Source organism: Schistocerca cancellata, chromosome 2 (assembly GCF_023864275.1).
Source record: "Schistocerca cancellata isolate TAMUIC-IGC-003103 chromosome 2, iqSchCanc2.1, whole genome shotgun sequence".
Taxonomy (NCBI): Eukaryota; Metazoa; Arthropoda; class Insecta; order Orthoptera; family Acrididae; genus Schistocerca; species Schistocerca cancellata.
In genome coordinates, this window is record NC_064627.1 from 546678096 (window position 1) to 546685456 (window position 7361).

Below are 7361 nucleotides of genomic sequence, written 5' to 3' on the forward strand. Positions count from 1 at the left end.
TCCGTCTACCGTTCGCTGCTTTTCTCGAAAAGTAATGAGAGATTGAATACTACAAAAAACTACTAATATTCTCCTGTTCATTCTAATTTTTTGAAAACTTGCTCAAAAATCATGTTGTAATGGAGGATCGCACCCCTATATGGGCATTACGAACAGTCAATGCTAAAGGCTGAAAACTGACATTTCAGAACTCTGTTTTTCCAAGGGCTAGAAGCAGATAAGGGCACATTATACATACGATAAGCATTATGTAGAAGATAAGCAACATTCAATTTTTATTACACTGTAAGAGGAAGAGCCAACGGCCTAACCGCAGCGGTAACACCGGTTCCCGTCAGATCACCGAATTTAAGCGCTGCTGTGCTGGGCTAGCAATTGGATGGGTGACCATCCAGTCTACCGAGCGCTGATGGCAAGCGGGGTGCTCTCAGCCCTTGTGAGGCAAACTGAGGAGCTACTTGATTGGGAAGTAGCGGCTCCGGTCTCGTAAATTGACATACGGCCGGGAGAGCGGTGTGCTGACCACATGCCCCTCCATATCCGCATCCAGTGAAGCCTGTGGGCCTAGGATGACACGGCGGCCGGTCGGTACCGTTGGGCCTTCGTGGCCTATTCGGACGGAGTTTAGTTTAGTTTAGTAGTAAGAGGAAGAAAGACGCATGACGAAGGAACTATCCGAAAATCGGTGATGTACATGTACAGACAAATAAATGATTACAGTTACAGAAGAGTTGGATATTCATTCAAGAGGAAGAACTTCAGCAAGTCTGCAACACGTTGGCCCACCTCTGGCCTTTATGCAAGCAATTATTTGGCTTGGCACTGATTGTTAGAGCTGTTGGTTGTCCTATTGAGGGATATTGTGCCAAATTCTGTCCAAATGGCGCGACAGATCGTCAAAATCCCAAGCTGGTTGAAGGGTACTGTTCATAATGCTCCAAACGTTCTCAATTGGGAACAGGTCCGGCGACCTCGCTATCCAAGTTATGGTTTGGCAAGCTAGAAGACAAGCAGTAGAAACTCTCGTCGTGTGCAGGCAAGCATGGTCTTGCTGTAATGTAAGCTCTGGATGGCTTGCCATGAAAGGCAACAAAATGGGGCGTACTGCTGTGCTGTAAGGGTGCCACGGGTGACAGGGGCCCTGCTATGAAATGAAATGGCACCCCAGACCATAACTCCTGGTTGTCGAGCTGTATGGCTGGTAACAGTCAGGTTGGTGTCCCTCTGTTGTTTGAGGCGTCTTTAGAGACACCTTTGCTGGTCATCGAGACTCAACGCGAAGCGGGACTCATCACTGAAGACAGTTCTACTCCAATCAATGATATTCCACACCCAATGTACCAGACACAAATGGAGACGGGCTTGTTGGTGTACACAGGTGAATGGTAGTCGGCGCAAGGGGTGCAGTGAGCTCAGCCCGCTTTCTACGAGCTGTCTATTAATGGTCCTTGTGGTCGATGAAGCCACAGTTGCCCATCAGGTCAATGATAATGATGAATACAGAGTTCTTAGTTCCTCTGTGAAGATTGATCGGTCCTCGCATTCTGTCATCTGCTTATGTCGACCACTACCTTCTTGATGCTGCGTTTGGCCATGGTTCATTCATTACATGTTTCTTCCAGAAACAAGGTTTCATGCCCCACTAGATGACTTTTGACTACTTCCCGAACATGTGACGACCGAAGAGGGTTTGCAGTTCTTCCCTGTGCCGTATAGGTGGAGATTTGCCGATTTCATCGAAGTAGTTCTTTACATCTTGGGACAAATTTGTAATGCTGTCACTGAAGGCGTTCATGTAATTTTTTTTTTACACCGTGGATCTGATAATGTAGACCTGGACCTCAGAAGGTTCTGTAATACTTTTGCATTTCTGTCTTTGGGGTTGCTCAGAAGCTTTTGAGACAGGAGTGTAGCTGCATTATGTTAAGACTGAGATTTCTTAATGCAACTTCGAGAATGGACACTAGGGTAATAACAAGGCTTCCGTAATGTACTCTGTTCCAGAAAACTCCTTTGTGCCCTCATAGCAAGGCATTGCAATACATATTTCTGGCAACAATTTAATGTCTGCACCAATAATCATCCGTGCTTTATCTTCTATCCATGGATTTGTGCTGGCATAAGCTGTCGACAGCACACCAGGTGGAAAGGAGGTTGCAAGAAGATCAATAGTTGGTGCAAGCAACGCTCCTACCAGGAGAAAGGCCAAAAACAGACTTGCTGGCAATGCGCCGCCAACACCCTCTCGACCGCCGGTATTTAGACTGCCACCGCAGACCGGACGGCCCAGTCAGTCATCCAGAAAGTCAACGAGTCGAGCCGTCAGTAGTAGCCGAGTGGGAGTCGCAGTCGCAGTTAGCTCAGCCTCTAGCTCAGAGTCAGTCAGTACCTAGCGACCAGAGTAGTATGCATAGCGGGACGTGTACTTCCCCAGCAGCGAGGCTAACGTGGACTATTACAGAAGAGCTAGTACCAAAACACCTGGACTATCTTAAGTAACTTCTTGTACTTACCTATAAAGAACACTGCCAATATATGTGTGCAGTTGTGTTATAGACAGAGGATACCGGCCACCAAACAACATCCTCTCCTTGCTTCCCATGGTACAAGGCTACAGTGACAACAAGACGACACCAAAGGATTGGCTAGGACTTGAGCAACTAATGGTGACAATATTGTTTGTACTGGCTGAACCAAAAGCATTAAGTTTACATCTGCTGTACCCTCCCATTCCTGCTCCACCCCCAGGTCTCCATAAATATTTTACTCTGGTTTGAAAATGTGACAGCTGATTTTATTTCAATTATTAACGAATCCGGCAATGCTTCTAATTGCTAAAGGTGTATGGGAATTTGATACACGTCCTAATCTTCTTCTGCCTCCCCTCTCTCTGTCCATCTCCTTCTCCCCACCTCTGTCTGTCCATCACCTCCTTCCGCTCTCTCTGACAATCTCCTATTCCTTCATACAGCTCTGCATCTCCTCCTCCCTCTCTCTGTCCATGTGCCCCTTCTCCCTCTCTGACCATTTCTTCCCCCTTGTTTGTCACTCTTCTCTTCCTCCCTTCTCTGACTTTGATCCTTGTTTATTGTCATTGCCAACGAAACCTTGATTTGGAATTGCAGCCTCCTATAATGTAATGGGCGAATCGGTTGGGATCGTTGGTATACGGGTTATAAGAGACCTTTTTTTGATGCTGGATCTGTAAGGATAGAAACTCCAATGACAGTATTACGTATAGTTTAAATCTGCAAATGGGTAGCATTACATTTGGACGACCGAGTGAAGTGGCGCACTGGTTAGCACATTGGACACGCATTCGGGAGATCGACGGTTCAAACCCTCGACCAGCCATCCTGATTTAGGTACATCACTTCAGGCAAATGTCGGGATAGTTCCTTTGAAAGAGCATGGCCGACTTCCTTCCCTATCCATCCCTAACCCGATGCGACCGATGACCTCGCTGTTTCAGCCCCTCCCCCAAATCAATCAATCAACCAACATCCTGACGATTCAGATATAGAAGTAGTACTACAATCGTAAGCCGATAAGCCATAATTATAACTTTCCCACTTCCATTTAAAACCGACTGCGAGGAAAAAACGAAACAATATATATATATATATATATATATATATATATATATATATATAGTACAAAGAGTTTGTCTAATGGTGCAAAGACTCCCTGTTGTAGCTAAAATTGACTGCGAGAAAGAAATCGAAACCGCACATTTTCACATAAACGAAACAATATATACGATTTCTCTTTAAAATTATATGTAAGGAGAAAGAATATACATGGTACAAACAATTTGTCTAATGGTGTACAAGACTCCCTGTCGCACATTTTCACAGCACAGCATTTTCTTCCTCGCACTTTGTTTTAACAGAACACCTTACATTATTGTTTAAAAAAATAATAAAGCCTATTTCCGCCTGGATGTTTGTTAAAAGATTTGAAGTAAGCCAATTAAGAACGTTTCGAAATTTTTGTTGACAGCTTGAGATATATATATATATATATATATATATATATATATATATATATATATATATACTCGACTTGTAGAGAGAGAGAGAGAGAGAATCTCGTAAAAAGTTGAAGTAAATCGGCCAAGAACTTTCCGAGACTTCCTCTTTATGTAGTATACATACACTCCTGGAAATGGAAAAAAGAACACATTGACACCGGTGTGTCAGACCCACCATACTTGCTCCGGACACTGCGAGAGGGCTGTACAAGCAATGATCACACGCACGGCACAGCGGACACACCAGGAACCGCGGTGTTGGCCGTCGAATGGCGCTAGCTGCGCAGCATTTGTGCACCGCCGCCGTCAGTGTCAGCCAGTTTGCCGTGGCATAAGGAGCTCCATCGCAGTCTTCAACACTGGTAGCATGCCGCGACAGCGTGGACGTGAACCGTATGTGCAGTTGACGGACTTTGAGCGAGGGCGTATAGTGGGCATGCGGGAAGCCGGGTGGACGTACCGCCGAATTGCTCAACACGTGGGGCGTGAGGTCTCCACAGTACATCGATGTTGTCGCCAGTGGTCGGCGGAAGGTGCACGTGCCCGTCGACCTGGGACCGGACCGCAGCGACGCACGGATGCACGCCAAGACCGTAGGATCCTACGCAGTGCCGTAGGGGACCGCACCGCCACTTCCCAGCAAATTAGGGACACTGTTGCTCCTGGGGTATCGGCGAGGACCATTCGCAACCGTCTCCATGAAGCTGGGCTACGGTCCCGCACACCGTTAGGCCGTCTTCCGCTCACGCCCCAACATCGTGCAGCCCGCCTCCAGTGGTGTCGCGACAGGCGTGAATGGAGGGACGAATGGAGACGTGTCGTCTTCAGCGATGAGAGTCGCTTCTGCCTTGGTGCCAATGATGGTCGTATGCGTGTTTGGCGCCGTGCAGGTGAGCGCCACAATCAGGACTGCATACGACCGAGGCACACAGGGCCAACACCCAGCATCATGGTGTGGGGAGCGATCTCCTACACTGGCTGTACACCACTGGTGATCGTCGAGGGGACACTGAATAGTGCACGGTACATCCAAACCGTCATCGAACCCATCGTTCTACCATTCCTAGACCGGCAAGGGAACTTGCTGTTCCAACAGGACAATGCACGTCCGCATGTATCCCGTGCCACCCAACGTGCTCTAGAAGGTGTAAGTCAACTACCCTGGCCAGCAAGATCTCCGGATCTGTCCCCCATTGAGCATGTTTGGGACTGGATGAAGCGTCGTCTCACGCGGTCTGCACGTCCAGCACGAACGCTGGTCCAACTGAGGCGCCAGGTGGAAATGGCATGGCAACCCGTTACACAGGACTACATCCAGCATCTCTACGATCGTCTCCATGGGAGAGTAGCAGCCTGCATTGCTGCGAAAGGTGGATATACACTGTACTAGTGCCGACATTGTGCATGCTCTGTTGCCTGTGTCTATGTGCCTGTGGTTCTGTCAGTGTGATCATGTGATGTATCTGACCCCAGGAATGTGTCAATAAAGTTTCCCCTTCCTGGGACAATGAATTCACGGTGTTCTTATTTCAGTTTCCAGGAGTGTATTTTAAAATAATACGTAGCCTGTGCCCGTCCGAACGTTTAATAGAGTATCGTGTAAAATTTTGAGTTAAATCGGTCAAGGAGTTTTCGAGATTTTTGGTAACAACTTTGAACGACGAGTTGTGTTCATATCGTAGTAGAGATATGTCTTTTCAAAGTTTCGTTATTCACATCTTCTAGACCCTCTGTTATTATTAAGTGTAAAAGATGAGCAGAACAATAAAATAATGCTGCACCGATTCTTAAGTTACGTGTCTGTCGCTCGTTTCTGTCAGTACTGTTATGAAAATAGTACTGATCGTTTTTCCCGTTTTATATAATAACGCAGTATTTCATAGCAATGGAAATTTTTCAAATAAACATTACTCGACTTCAAAAAACTTTTCATTTAAAAACCAAAACAATAGCACCGCTGCTATGGCAAATTAATATATCGGTTGCTTTACCCGATTATTAGTAAAAAAAATTAAAAATCCGTTATAGCGGAGCAAACAAATAGCGTAAAATACTGTTTATTCAGAATTAAAATACCGGTAACAGTTTTAATTCGTCGGTTTTTCCCATCCCTGTTTCTGCCTGACCGTGAAACAGCCGCACCTTTGCACTAACAAGACTTGGCTTGCAAATCTGTTACACGAGGCTGTTTTCGCGTACAGTAAACGCAGCTTCACTGTCCACCAACTTGACCCGAAGTCCTAGCTGTAGATGTTACCAGAAAGCGTTGTAACTATGTGTTGATTTTTGTCCCCGTTGCGGTTGTAAAGAAACGAGTTGTCTAATGTTAATAAATACTGAATGTCTTGTATAATTCGAGGTGAAAAGTTCTGATTGGGGTGAAAGTTGTTCCGAAAATTAGTGTACTTCATTGGCGACGGGCAAAGTAAGATGCGTTCGAAACTAATTAATAGTGAAATTGTATCTGATTCCTATGATCACTAATTTGGGTTTCGATCGATGTACTACAGAAAACGAAGGGAGATTAGGTTTTAACAATAAGTCGACGACTAGGTCATTAGAATCAGGAAAGCAGCTCGGATAGTGTAAGTATAAAGAAAGAAACTTAAAGTAAGCTTTTCAAAGAAACCATTCCAGTGTTCGCCACTTTCCTGTAACCAAAGACAGCGTGAACGTGGGCGGCGATTTGAACCCATATCCTTCCGAAAGTGAGTCCAGTTCACACGATTCGTTCTTCCGTTCGCGGAACTTCCGTTGCGTCTTGCGAAGCCCCATTCGCGACCCCAGGTGTGCAGCGTGACGTCCATTACTGTTCCGCAGATTTAAGGGGAGTACGTACGTCCTATACCCACAGTGTTAAATTTGCAGTATTGATGACCCATTATCTCAGAACCTGTGACAGATAGAGATCTGAAATTTTTGGGCTGTATAGTATCACTCCTTTTCTGATTACTGAACCAGAATCAAAATGTACAGAGAAATAATTAGCTAGTTATGATTTTTCAAAAATGTTGTTCAATATTTTCTTTTAAAAGTCCACTTTTTCTTCCGTAAGTAAAAAACCGTTAGAGGTAGAGATGTTTTGGGAGGTTCAGGAGCTGCAGTATACTAAGTGGTAAAATAGTGTAAAATTAGAGATATGTATCTGTAATAGTTCCTGAGATAATGGGTCAAATAATTTTAAAAATGTCATTTCCGGCAAATGAAGTTCAAACATTTTATTTGATATTAACTTACACATGGACGTATGCCAGTTTCTAGAAACAGCCAGGCCCATAATCGGCATTATCTGGATCCTGTTCTTGACTATGGCTGGTTCAAATGGCTC

The 7361-nt window shown here is 45.2% G+C and overlaps 1 pseudogene; it reads left to right on the plus strand.

Annotated features, from left to right (window-relative positions):
- The first annotated feature begins 297 nt into the window (after nt 1-297).
- LOC126163689 (5S ribosomal RNA) lies at nt 298-415 on the plus strand (annotated as a pseudogene).
- The last annotated feature ends 6946 nt before the right edge of the window (nt 416-7361 follow it).